Raw genomic sequence first — 14,158 nt, 5'->3', positions numbered from 1 at the left:
TGATTCTAAGTTGCAATCAAATATGTAATAAAATCTGGGTTTCTGAAGTAATGACTGGGTTCCCATTAAGTGTAAATATGAGAATACAGGAGGAGATGTAATAGAAGCCAAACGCTTACAAATGACTACAGAGCATTGAGCTCTTTCTTCCTGTCAGTTTGTCTCTCATGTTTATCTTAAGACTAAGCCATGCCATCTTGCCAACATGGGTCATTTTTGATCAGGAAGGTTTAGTAAAGTATCACCACATCAGAGAAACTCATGCTGCACCAGAGCTACATGACTGAATGACTAAATAACCTCTGCTCCTGCAATTTATATAAGGACGGCCATGATGTATTCATATTTCAAAAAACATTTGTATAAAGAGAATAAACCGGTTTTATAAGTGAAGCTGGGAAAGCTGTTTTTAAATTGTATTCATTATCTGCTGAGATCTTCATATATTTAATAGTCGTATATTTTTGCAGTTAATTTAAGTGTTACTTTTAACACTAAGTAGTGCAGATTATATAAACAGTAATGTTCTTTTTATCAAGCTATCCAAATGGCGGATTGTGGCTTGGTTTTACTTGGACCATGAGACAATGGAGGCACCATTTTATCATTTCTAGATAAATTGAGTAGCACGTGAAAACAATGAAGCAGTTCACACCACAAGTGCTCATGGTCAGTATTGTACTGATCTATCAGCGTTACATTCTCTAGTATTTTAATCTAGAGCCAAACATGCTTTATGGAAGCCCTTCCTGTGTGCGTTACTTCTCCATGAAGACACTAAGCACAATACATTGATTATAGTGAGGTAAACTACAATACGATTGAATACATTAAGTCACGTTTTCCAATAAATCATTTTATACAATATGATGAATAGTTCTTATTTCTAAAGTAGAATACAGTGATTCAGATATTGTCTAAGAGTTAAAGAATTTCTAACCAGACATCAAGTGGTATGATGGGGTGATGTGTTTTCAACCATTTTTTTATTGGCTAAATGGGGATTTTGCTACCTTGAAATGTATACTTTTGGCTTTAAAAACTCCTTTGTCTCTTTGCTCACAGTCAGCTGTGTGTAAACCAGATAATTTTCTGCAGAAAATTAAAGCAAGTGAAAGACAACTTCTGTTTGGCTTTTCATTCTCAGTCTTCACAATTATTTCATTACTTTAATAAGAAATTCTAAAACACTGCAATCGGCAGCAACATTCCCTTCATATTACTGATAAAAAACATTTTTTAAATTTAAATTCAATTAATATTTGATTGTTAAAAATGCAAGTGCAATTATTGTCACCAAAGCTAACCCACCCAGCAACAGACATCATTTGGACGTCTTTTTTTGGGCTAAATCATGTTGGCCTGTCATTGACTACTTTAATCTAAAATTGACATTAAAAATTAGTCATTATTTGGTTCATCGGATTTAGTCCAAATGTAGCTTAAAAATTGATGTTGAAAATTGGTCTTTGTTAGGTCCGTCTGATTTTTGTCCTAACTTATATTTTAAAGACGTAATTTGGATGTCGTTTTTTTTTTTTTTTTTTTTTTTGCTAAATCAAGTTAGCCTGTAATTGACTTCTTTTAGCCCATAAATTAATGTAATAATAAATTAATTCCAGTGCCCGGCTCAGGCCACACTTGGCCCAAACTCCCCCGTCGCAAACTCTGCCATTTGGCCCTACGTCAATGTAAACAAATTTCTGGTCCACAACCTACTAAAGCCATTAGAGCAATTGAATTGAAGCCTTTGTAATTGTAGTAATGGGACCATGAATTTGGAGGAGGATAGATGCTGACATGCTTGCCATCTAAGGCACCGATGCAATGTATTTAGTTCCACCTCTCCTCAAATCTGGTGGAGATGAGTTTCCACTCCTCTTCTGTGGATGGTACTTTAAGGTAATCTTGCTGTAATGCCTTTTAAAGAGCCTCACAGGTTTCGACTACAATCCTGGAAATACTGTGCCTACTAACCCGAAATGTGTATTCGAGAGAGGAGAAAGTCTGTCCTGTGGCCAAGTACCTCAGCGTTACTCCTCACTGTGTCTTGCCTTTTTAATGAAATTGTCCTCAAATTCTGAACTTGTTCCTTGACATGATATTGTATATATGTTTGTGCCATCAGATAGGGCAGTAACGGTTTTCAAATAAAATTATTCTATTTTTATTTTGTCCCCCTCGTAATGATATGAGGTGGCTTTTTTAGTGGACCTATTTGCAACACACTTGCAACGAATCGGTGCTGGCTGTGTCTATTTCCGTGTGTGAGTGTGGTTGCCAGCTGTGGGGTTAGTCAGACGGGAATTCTTCCAGTTATCTTCTATCCTAAAACAACAAAACGAAAACAATGCAGTAGTATTATTTTTTTCATTTCTAGGACTATAGTTTTTCCATTGAAAAATGACTGTTGAGACTGTTGGATTTAGACCAGGCGTAAATTTAGTGTAAATGAACATATCCGTCCCAAATGAGCTTTTTTGCCGCATTGGCGTCTCTGTGTGTAATTTACCACATGAAAATTAAATACTTAAGTTCAGTTTCTGTACATGTACATTTAATCATTTCACCTTCACATGCTAACGTTCACATATGCTAATGGTCAGCGGCTGTACACGACGGACAACTTCAGAAAACATTTTGTGAACTTTTTAGCACCAGATACACAGTGATTACGGTAGCTAATGTCAACAAATATAAAAATTAGTGGTGGGCATAGATTAATTTTTTTAATCTAGATTAATCTAGATTAAAATGGCTAATTTGAATTCTGCTGAAGGCATTCAGAATATGTGTGCTACCCAAATAATGACTAAAAGTAAGTCTTCGAGAACGGGCCAGGTGGCGCATTAGATCAGGCGCTCATCTCCTGTTTCCAAAATGCATCACAAACTGCTTGACAATTGCATTTACAACATAATTACCTATACAAACTTGTGTAACCAAGTACTTCTGCGCAAAAGGCTGCACGACGTGCGCGTTCCCCTTAAATAAACAGACGCGCACGGACATGGATAGCCTATCTGCGTGCATAGTCTTCCAATAAACTGCGTTGATTTTAGAAGCGTCAATTCAGTTGTTGCATATAGTTTAATGTCTTTATTTCCGGATTATCAAAGTAAATTATAACTCAAATTTGAGATTTTACTGGGGCACAGCAGAATTTCACTGGGGCACGTGCCCCAGTAAAAAGGGTCTAGCAACGCACGCACCTGCCCTGAAGCGGCTTCATAACTGCATCCATGTCTGCGCGTCTCATTTGATGTGGTAATTTCACAGAAGTTGAAGACTCGTTCTCGCCCCCTACAGTGCAATTCGACTAGGTATACGTCATCCGCGCTCAAATTTCAAAGTGAAAGTCATCATATCTTGCGTAGTTTAGACCCAGCTCCCAACCCAACTTTGAGAATAGATTAATGGCAATATTTTTTTTATCGCGCGATATGAGTCTCACGTTAACGCAGCACGTTAACGCCGATAACGGCCCACCACTAATAAAAATATAAATACCTTTTCGACCGACGAAAGAGAAAACAAAAGGCTGTGTCAGAAGAAATAAGCAGGAGGACCGTACTAACCTATACTGCCTCATGACAGCCTTTCACACTTGCTCCAACTGCACCGACTCAGAAGACACCCACTACAAATAAGAGGGAAAAAGAGAAGAAAAGGTGTGTAAGCAGAACAAAAAAATTCCAACACTGTGTGTGTGCGTGTGAGTGCGTGTGTGTGTGTTGCCAGCCTTGCTCCAACTGCGTCGACTCAGAAGACACTACAAATAAGAGGGAAAGAGAGGAAAATGTGTGTAATCACAACAAACACTATTTGAATAAATTTGAATTAGAAAATTTGAATAAATCTAACCTATGGGTTTTAAGCCTAGTAAAACCTTTTCTAATATGTGGATTAGAAGGAACACAAAAGCTCCCTATACCAGAAAGAATCAGTATCAAACCTTCTGGTCATGCATCCCTCTCTGTAACAGTTCTGAGGATTAAGAGAAGCCTGACTATTTTTCAGGGTCTGATGTATCTACCTACACTTGGAAACATTTCCGGTACAACCATTAGATTTGAACACTTTGACCAATGTTACATGTAAACTAAAAACAGTTCAGGCATGATAAAAACAACCCAATGATTAATATTTCCCACGCTGCTCATGGCAGTCATTGTAACAGTTCCGTTTTGGTAGAAAATACAGTGGCACCTCACAGATACGACTGGTGTCTTCTGGTGGCAAAGCTTGCACTTTCACTGTCCAACAGTGCTGTCATCTGTGACATGCTTCAAATTGTGGCAATCAAATTTTAATGCCTGAGGTGCAGCTGTGCTTGATTCCAAGCCTGCAAATTCCAGAACAAGTGTTTTCTGGGTCAGTGGTCTTTCCTTCTTTGCTCTGGCCAGATGCTGATGCCAAATGAAAGCACTGACAACAGCAATATCTACAAAGTGATAAAAGAAGGATCGATCTGTGTCTTGTGAAGCACTTTGTAGTATCCAATGAGGACATCGGACAGGTCCACTCCCCCATGAACCAGTTTTAGTCCTGTTGAGACCACTGCCCATCATTGTCCTTCAACCTCCTTTGCACTGTGTGACCTTCATATGCTTTTCGGAAAGTGGAGCACATCAGTACTTCCCGAGTGTCTTTCCATTTCACAAACAGTAGCTCATTGCATGTACCCTCGTGGAGCATTCTGTTGCCGGTTGTCTTTGGGAAACCAATCTTGTTTAGACGAATGGTGTCACATGCCCAAATCTTCTTAGAGAGGAGGTCTCTGAAAAGCATGGGAGTGGTGTAAAAGTTGTCAACATACAGCTTGTAAGCAGTGCCGAACATCAGTTCATCTATGAGTGACATGACAGACTCATAGCTCAGCCCATTCTGAGATGGCATGGACTTACCCTCATACACAAACTCACAGGAGTAACCACTTAACGAGTCTGCCAAAACAAAAAGCTTTTAGCCCCATTTAGTGGGTTTGTTCTTCACGTACTGCTTGAGTCCAGACCTCGCCATGGATGCCACCATCCTCTTATCTATGGAGATGTTCTGATTTGGATGAAAAAATGTTCTGCAGGCATCCCTAATGTCATAGAGAGACCTGATCTTCCCCAATTGGTCATAGGCTGTTGTTCCCTTTTTCTTTTCATGTTCTTTACATCCCGAGGATCGCAAAGATGATGTTCAGAAACTTCCTACAGGACAAAATCTTAGTAGGAAGGGGAACACTATTAGCCTGGAAAAATCCAGACCCTAATCTATTAAGATTAAGGGTCTGGCATCGAGCAATGACAAGGACCTAACTCGAGGGGCGGCACCAAGCGTGCATTTGAAACTCTCACTGCACGCAATTGGATAACGCCACAAGAATACATGGTGTGACGTATCCAGAGCGACGGTGAACATATAAGAGTGGATTTCAATGTTATAACATAAACAATGTGACAAGATTAATAACTATTAATTACGACAGCCGTATCAACCTCATAAAACAATTGGGTCCGATCAAACCATTCAACTAATATGTGGATGGACGCTAGCTTTTCATTTAGCAGCGAGACATATCGTCCTGTTCCAGTTAGGCTACTGCATTACTATTGAATATTTCCATTTTTCGTTACAGTAAGTTTACCAAGTGACTCTTACCATTTGTAAATGAGATGGACCTCATCCACCACAATCCCGATCAGGTTGTCCCGGTAGACCTTGTTCGATAACATTTATCGGCACTTCTTTTTTAAAGGAACCGTATGTAAGAAATTTATGTCAGTTAATCATAAAATGGCCCTGACATGTCACTAGACATTAAGAAATCATGTTCATTTCAAATACTTATATCACTGACAACAGTGGTCCGGCCAGGATATTGTCATTTAAAAGTGAGAGTTGCAGCCCTCAACTGATGTTATTGTTGTCATTTTGTGTTTTGGTCTGAGGCGCCACCCTCCAGCTATCTACCAATCACGAAATCAGTAGAGTTTTGTGAGACGGGTTGCCAGCTCTGTTACAGCTGCGTTACAGCGGCAGCTATACGAACGTGTCAGATAAAACATGTATAACGTTACGAAACCTAAAAGACCTCGTTATGAATCCGAAATACGTCGCGACAAAGTCCGAAATAAAACAAGGATTGGTATAGGAGATGCCTTCGAAAGATGGAGACGGCTGAAAACGGAGAAGAATTTCAAGATAGACGCCAACGTTGCTAATTTTCCCCTGGACAGGTAAGATTCATCTATGTTTGGCTAACTTTGCTTCCGTACACAGTGGATTTTCCACGGTCGGCAGTGCTAAATGCGTTCATAAAAAGCTTTATATCGCACCACTAGCAGGGTATGAAAACAATCTATGTTCCGACTGAAATGTGGTATTACAGTACATTGCGAAATATTTGGCTAATCGCCATCTGTAAATTTTTGCGACACTTCGCAAAACATCTCTTGTGAAGCATAAACATAATTAACAGAAGAAAAACAAATTACTGTGTAGGACTCGTCACTTGCCATTGGAAGCTCCTTGTAGCACTAGCAGCCTACTCCTGCAGCTTAGCTGGCAACCTCGAGTCAGGGGGGAGCGGGAGGGGATACACCGTTCTACAGTATTTTGAAAGTGATTGCAGTACCAGTTTTGGCCACAATCCTACATACGGTTCCTTTAACAGCCAGGACTCGAGACTGCCGAATGCTATCTGGCATTGCCCGCTTCGGATCTGTTCCTCTTCGTGGTCGCCCCATACGCTTAACTACCAGCGGAGCTAACTGAGAAATTAAACTCTTGCCGTATCCAGTCTGCAAAACAGCAAAAACGTCCTTCTTGCAAAGAAACGATTCGAGCGCAGCTTTCTGTTCCTCTTTTAAATGAAAAGCCAAGTCTAACTCGGTCATTGTAGCGGCCAAAGCCGACTGATTTTCATCTGTAGATCTCTTTCAATGTTTACTAAATGATTCCGGAGGTCGCAGTGCTGTCGTCATCAGCTTAGCTCGCCTCTGGCCCGCCTACATCAGATTCACCTATTTGATTGGTTCCCAGTATTGCTTACGTATTGCAGTAACATGCATCATTGCTCGATACCAGAGTGTCTTGCAGAGACAATTCAAATTGTGCTCTCGCGAGACCTCTGGATTTCCAGGGTAGATCACTATAGGTTTGAGAACTCCTTCAGTAGTGAGACCACAGCAGAAACCTCACAAGATCCATGTAAACAACATGTGCCAGGTAAGACTTAACCTTTTCACACGTGAGTTTAAAATATTCTATCTAACCCCAAAGAGTGATTTTTTTTAGGCGACCGTTATTTTGGAATGTTTCGCATTACTGTTTCCATGGCGACGCGTCATGTGACACCGCATCCAAAACAACACTGTAAGACACATGGATCGCTTTTATTTAGTTTTCCGTTTTTTATTATTGATATTCACAAGCATGCTCGCTATATTATGAAATATCTGATATTCCGATTTCGAAATATGTGCAAGTAAATGTATTTAAAAGTTGAAACACTTTTATAATGACCGCGTTAGTTAATCTATACCGGGTGATGGGCGCTGCCATGTTTGTTCGCGCTGAATCCGAGATTTACAACACGCAAATTCATCCTCTCCTCCCGAAAGACATTAACCCTCAAAGACCTACCCAGATAGCACACGCACGTCGCGGAGACGTCGCGGAGACGTCTATGCGACGTCGTCTTTTTCATCTGGCAGATGTCTGGCAGAGGGCGTTTGCTCATCTGGCAGATGTCGCCGAGACGTCCGTGCCAGATATTAGAATAACGCTTAGCCTACATATTTAAGACGTAAATGAATTCAAACGTCCCTAATCTGCTCTTTAGACGATGTTAATCAAATGTTCATACATCTGCCAAATGTCTGATTCATGTCGGAAAGACATCGTTTTATTAAAACACCCCCCTCCCATTATTTGAATTAAATACCCTTTTGCCACGTCTATAATCCTCCCTAGTACATGTTACAATAACCAAATATGATAATAAATATATAAACCGCACCTTCAACTAATAAAACACACATTCATTGATTTTATAAAAAATACATTTAATAACAAGCAAACATTTGATTTGTTTATACAAAAACGACAAAACGAGATAATAAACTATATGCAGACAAAACAATACACTTTATATTTATAACATATGTACATAAAAAAATAAAAAATTACATCCTCCCTGGGGCCAAGCGAAGGAAATCTTTAATAAATTTCTCCGCATCCGATTCCGTTGGAGACTGGAGGATCGGATTCCTCATAGCTGAAGCTGTAAGTTAAAAGGAGCAATTACAATAATTTAATGAATATAAACCAATCTTTTCCCACTTAAACTTAATTAACGTCAGATTTTTTTCTTCATCTAGTTCTTCTGAATAAACAGGACAAAGTTATCCAATGAGCATAAACAACACCTAAAGTTAGTTTGCCACCTGCCAATAAACAAGAAGAGGGCACACGTGAACTACGCACATGAGTTGAGGTGAGTCAAAGCTCTTCGTGCGTATTTCAACCTAACCATGAGCTGTGCAGAAGACACGTCCTGGCATATTGCGAGGGAAGATTTGGTTAAGGTAGGTGTGTATTTTAAAACTAATTGTGCAGTGTCTGCGATCGATTTTATAATAACTTCCAAATAAATTTTGTGTCGGTTTATCACGATGACTCACAGGATACCATGCGTTGTTTAGGGAGCGTTTTGGTTTCAACTAAATTTCGGATTTAACTGATGTTTTAAATCTCATTTAAGTTCTTAAGTTATTAGCATTTCTAAATATTCTTGAACACGTCTGATGCCACGTTATTTGACCAGTTAGAACCCTGTTATAAATCATTGCAGTCCTTGACTAATGCTGTCATAACAGCTCCGCCATTAAGCCTTTCATGCATGGTGTCCACATTTGTGGACAGTTATTTAACTCCATTAAGAGTAATATGCTAGTATTTTATAAACTAAAATTTGGAGTAAAATGTAGTTTTTATTCACCAAAAATCAACTGTCCACATTTGTGCACGTCATGCAACAGTGGAGTCAGATTCCATAAAGTCTGATTTCTGTAATTTGCTAGTATATATATTCGCTTTTTTTCCAGAGATGCTATAAAATCTATCAACATAAAATTAATTACTATAACATTAAATGGCAACTTTACACATACATAGTGTAAATTTGCATTTTGCCTGCCAAACAGGTACAGCACAGGTCAAGGAGTCAGTACAGAATAATAGAGAATATCCCAGAGGACAGTGGAAGTAATGATGAAGTAAGGATGAAAATATAATAAGTTCTTAATATCAGCAATTTTTAATTTGATTTTTATGATTTGCCTATATTGCTAATAGGTTTCCCCATATATGTAACCACTGTTATTGTTCCTACAATATGTATTTTATTGTTATAATATTGTGATATTGTTTTTAATAACTAAACTGACATGACGTGATTCTTACCATTCTCTGCATAAACCCTCTGTCAGATAATCTTTGTTCCAGCCTATCTAGATCCTCCGTAGATGCTATAGGAAAGACACTGCCCTCTTCCTCTTCAGCCATCTGCATTTGGGGTACAGCACGCCTGTTTCCCACTAGAGACTGGACCAATGACATAAGATGATTTATCTTCATGTCCATTTTCTCTAGTGTTTTCATTTAATTACAGAATGATCCTTTCTACAGCTACAATAAGAAGATAATGTAATTTGGTATGTTGCTTTGATGAATGAAATAATGCATTTTGCTGATTATTTAAATTGATAAATAACATATATGTGCATTGATTTGGGACAGAACTCAAGACTGGATTTTCCTGTCTCACACCAGAAGAACCTGTAAGCATTAATTTACTGTAAGGTTTTAAATGTTTGATGTAGTTTCACATGCATCAACCTTGACAGAAGCTAATGATGATGGTTTTCATAACATTATTTAAAGGGGTGGTCTACCAGCTTTTTTCAAAGACTTGATTGTTTATAGGGTACACCGTTTTTCACATTTCTTTATTCTATACTGCTTCTCAGTTCTAAAAATGGTCTGTTGACTTCTGATTTTCATCCCTCAGAAATACAGAATAGGCTCAGATTGTTTAGCTGGCCAAGTGTGTTGTGATTTACTAACCACCTAGAGCACATTGTCCAGAAATGTCACGTCACGTGCTATAAGTAGTTGCATGCCCTCCCAGTGTATTGTTAACAATATATATATAAATTTGAGCCTGAGTCAGACCCAGAGAATATTGTTGAAGAGGATCAAGCAGAACCTATGCAAGCTGGCTTAAAAACTTATGTGCACCCCTGATTACGCCCCATGTACATTATGGAACTTTTTTCACCTGGGTAGTGGCCAAATCAAACCATATTTAGCGTGCATGTAGCTAAATGAGCACAAAAGCTATAACTGAAGAATAGCTTACACTGGTCACATAAACACCAACATTCAAAGTTGGCTGGTGGGATTAAAAAAGAACTTTGTACGTGTTTGTAGGCATTTGATGGATGAGTATGAACTTTGTACTTCGTTTACATGCTACGACATAAAATGACCCCACCCCCTCTGTTGCGCAGTCCCGGGGGACAGAGTTTATGTAAATTACAGGGTTCCTAACCCAGGAAGTAGCTTGTTGTAGTCCCTACCAGCTATTTGTTGTAAGCCTTAAAAAGCTAATTCTGTAAAATACAAAAATTCTCCCTTTGTATTGAACTTTTAAACATAACTTTGCAGATGTTGTTTATGCTCAAACTGCCACATTACACGCTAACTAAAGTTAAAAAAGCGAAATGGTAATTAATGAACATCTCATGTTTTCTCCACAGCGCTGCACTCTCTTGTCTTCTCTGTAGAATTCCTAAGCATTTCACGTGAACAAAATTTTAATTTGTTTTTAAAACTTATAATAGATTGTGTAACTTTAGATTTGATTTTAAAAAGTGCCAGATCTTTTAAAATAACTATTTACATCAATTTTCAATCAATTTTGCTTACTATTTACATTTATAATTCTCAAAAATGTTAACTTTTTCTAAAATTTAATTTTCTTCAGAAAAAAAAAAAAAATTTTTTTTTTTTTACAATGCTTATATCCATATCTGTTTAGTAGTATTTACATTTGATGAAAACAGGGCAGGTTTTGAAAAATAGCTTTTTATAATAATAATTACAGAATTAATAACTATAATAATTACAGCATTAGCTTTCTGCTCATTTTAGAGAATTCTGTCTCAAACTCATCCATGTCCAGTTCATGTGTTATTGCTTTTTCATGAGCTAAAAGTACAAGGTTCTTTTTCCTTTCAGGAAGAATTGTTTGGTGGAATGGAGTCAAAATTCTTGCCAGAGTAGAGAATGAGCTCTCACATGAAGCAGTAGAGGCACCCATGACCATTGCAAATACATACAATTTATGAAGACCTGCAAATGCAAATTTACATTTCTTCAATAGTTTGGAGGTGGAGGAGGAGAAGGTGCTGTGGAGCTTATTGGAGAGGGAGGATGGACAGGTGGAGAAGGTGCTGTTGAGTTGACTAGAGCAGGAGAATGGCCATGAGATGGAGATTTGCAACTGATTGGAATTGAGGGATTTTCCATTGCGGTTTTCCAAAGCTTGTGAGGGATTTTGGGGGCATCTTTACAGTGGGGTCTCAAATGATCTGTAATTTTGGGCACCTTGACACTCCTTTCATCTTGAAGATCCGTACTCTTTCCCTCTAGTGCCACAATAGTGTAAGGACCAAAGTAGTTAGCCTCCAATTTTCCCCCTTTCCGCTGCTGGCTTCTCACGTTTTGTCTCCATACTTTGTCCCCAACTTCAAAAGCTTTGGTGGATGGAGACGACCTTTTCCTTATTTTCTTTTGAGAGGTTTTAATGTTTGCCTCTGCCTCGCGCAAACCTACACCAATCCTCAAAACACACTCTTTGACTTGCTTCACGGTTACTATGTCTTCCACACTTTTGTCAATCTAAAAAAATATGTAAAGTAATTTACATATTAAAATGGTTATTCTGTGTCAACTCAACTAGACATCCCAGCTAAAATTTTTGATTTTGTTATTTTTCTGAAGAAGAATAGACATGAATAGTGATGAAAGCTAAAATGTTAAAAACCACTGACAAATATTTACTGAGTTATCCACTGTTTTGTAGAGTGGTCAAAATGGCTATTTTCACCTTGGATTCTGAGTTACAGGGGGATAAAAATTACTTCAGAAAGATGGCAGTATCATTATCTTTTACACAAAGCAAAATCTGTTGACTTTAGCAATCTTTGTTGCACTGTGTGCCAATGGTGACCATTCAAAAATGGTGAAAAAAATGGGGTCATCGGATGCCCATTTTCCACAAGTTCTATAATATACTTTGGTAAAAAAAAAAAAAAAAAAATCTTAATAGTAGTGTAAAAACAACAGCCTTTTACCGTGTCAAAATCAGCTCTGCAAAAACTCAACTCATTTTAAGACATGGCCCCTTTAAATGCCACGAGCTCTGCTTGCCCCGCCTCTTTTTGGGATCAGGAGACATACAATGTTTACTTTAGCAGCATTTAGCCCGTTTAGCGTCAAAACTTGCTAACAAGCACATTATTAAGAAAGGCCATTTAAAAAGATGCATAAAAAAATCTCACTTCTGCTGTGGGTGAAGCAGCATCAGGAACGATTCGCACAAACACAGAGGCATGTAGACCAGAGATATTTAAATTTTAATATGGCTCCAAGAGTAAATCGTTAAAATATCCAGTTTTTCAGTAGTCAAAAACCAAATGTTTGTTAGTTTGAAAAAATATGATACTTTCTGTCTAGACAAATGCATTGAACATACCAGTCTAGGTGCCATAAATATTATTTTTAGTATATTTTGTTTAGTATATTCATAAGATTCTATATTTTAACCAGTTAAGAGATGTTTGGAAGAAGGAATTTTGTCAATTTTAACAGTTTCCGAAGCTAGTAAGAGTTTAAACATGCAGTATTGTAACATGTTTGAAACAAATCCATAGCCTCAGTAATATGGAGCTCATATTATGACAAAACTTTTTGAATTTGAATTGTACAAATTTGAATTATTGACAAGTGTCATTTCACAAAACTGAATATTATATGGTATTTAACATAGTTCTGAATTCGATTTTTTTAAAACTTGAATATTGAACATTTGAAATTGAACACAACTGAATTTTCAAATCGCAGATTTTCAAATAGACATGTATTTTCAAACAGAAGATTTTTGTTCCGATTTCTAAGACTTCAAATATTCAGTTTTTAAAAATACAACTTCAAGTTTTCAAGATGAAAAAAAATTCGGAACATCAAATTCAGTGTTCAAAATTCAAAGCGCAGAAATTCAGATCGTACAGAAAGTAGGTCAGAGGTTATACACAGGGAAGATCTACGAAAAGTCGAACGAAGCATTTACTGTGACCGAGAGGGGGCATGTTTGGTTCACTTAGGCTAGTTTTGCCGTGGTCACAACATATTAACTCGTGGGTACGTGATAATACGCCGTGGCCACAAGTTATTATTTCGTTCGAACATCATATTAACTCGTGGGGTACGTGATAATACGCCGTGGCCACAAGTTATTATTTCGTGGGAACATCATATTAACTCGTGGGAGCGTGATAATATGTCGTGGCCACAAGATGGCAGTGTATACATAGTTACACGGCTTTGCGTAAAACGAAACTGAATGCAAAACGCGCACGCGTATTCAAAGGCAATTTTAATACCCGATGTTTGGAGAGCGACTCCCCAACAAATTAGACTACATACATATCTAGGCTGTTATTAGTATGCGGGCTATAAAAGGTTGTGTTAGTTGTCTATAGCTTTGTATCATACTTGAGATCTCTTGACTTCAGGTTCTGAAAGTTTTGCCGACGAGGAATTTTTACTGGAAGTGCAGATTAAAGGGTGAATATAACATATTTCATTTCGGCTTATTGATAAACTATTACATTTTTATAGTTAAGGAATAAATCATTCACGCAGTTTCATTTGAAACACAATGAACAAAACATACTCATTTACCGTCACAAACTGGGGTAAATACATTAATAAAGTAAAAACTTAATTGGCATAATTGTCAGGCGTTTACAGTATTTGCAAAATATTTTAGCATATTAATAATACTAGCATAATTATACAGAGAGTTAATTAAAGC

The sequence above is a fragment of the Garra rufa genome, chromosome 2 (assembly GCF_049309525.1).
Source record: "Garra rufa chromosome 2, GarRuf1.0, whole genome shotgun sequence".
Classification (NCBI taxonomy): Eukaryota; Metazoa; Chordata; class Actinopteri; order Cypriniformes; family Cyprinidae; genus Garra; species Garra rufa.
This window is presented reverse-complemented; position numbering follows the sequence as displayed.